Source organism: Temnothorax curvispinosus, unplaced genomic scaffold, assembly GCF_003070985.1.
Source record: "Temnothorax curvispinosus isolate PA1 unplaced genomic scaffold, ASM307098v1 QBEX01004317.1, whole genome shotgun sequence".
Lineage (NCBI taxonomy): Eukaryota > Metazoa > Arthropoda > Insecta > Hymenoptera > Formicidae > Temnothorax > Temnothorax curvispinosus.
In genome coordinates, this window is record NW_020214097.1 from 6,563 (window position 1) to 6,919 (window position 357).

A 357-nucleotide genomic window follows, 5' to 3' on the forward strand; every position below is an offset into this window, starting at 1 on the left:
TTATTGTAAGTAACAATAATAGTATTAATAAATATACACGAGATACTTCTATAAATAAACAAAAAACAAATGATATATATGTATTATAGATGCTCGTGGTACACGTGCCGGCAAGTGGGTGCAACTCAGGCGAGAAAGGGTGTTGAAGCACTTGGTCAATGTTCTAAGTAGATAGGTATGTACTTGTATATTACTACTTCACAAAATTTTAAAGTAAAGTACATACATGCATACGTGTGCATGCTTTCTCTCTCTCTCTCTCTCTCTCGCGCGCGCGCGCGCTTACACATACACTGACACTAACATCGTTCATAAAATTTTTATAAATTTGTAATTATATATATATATATATATATA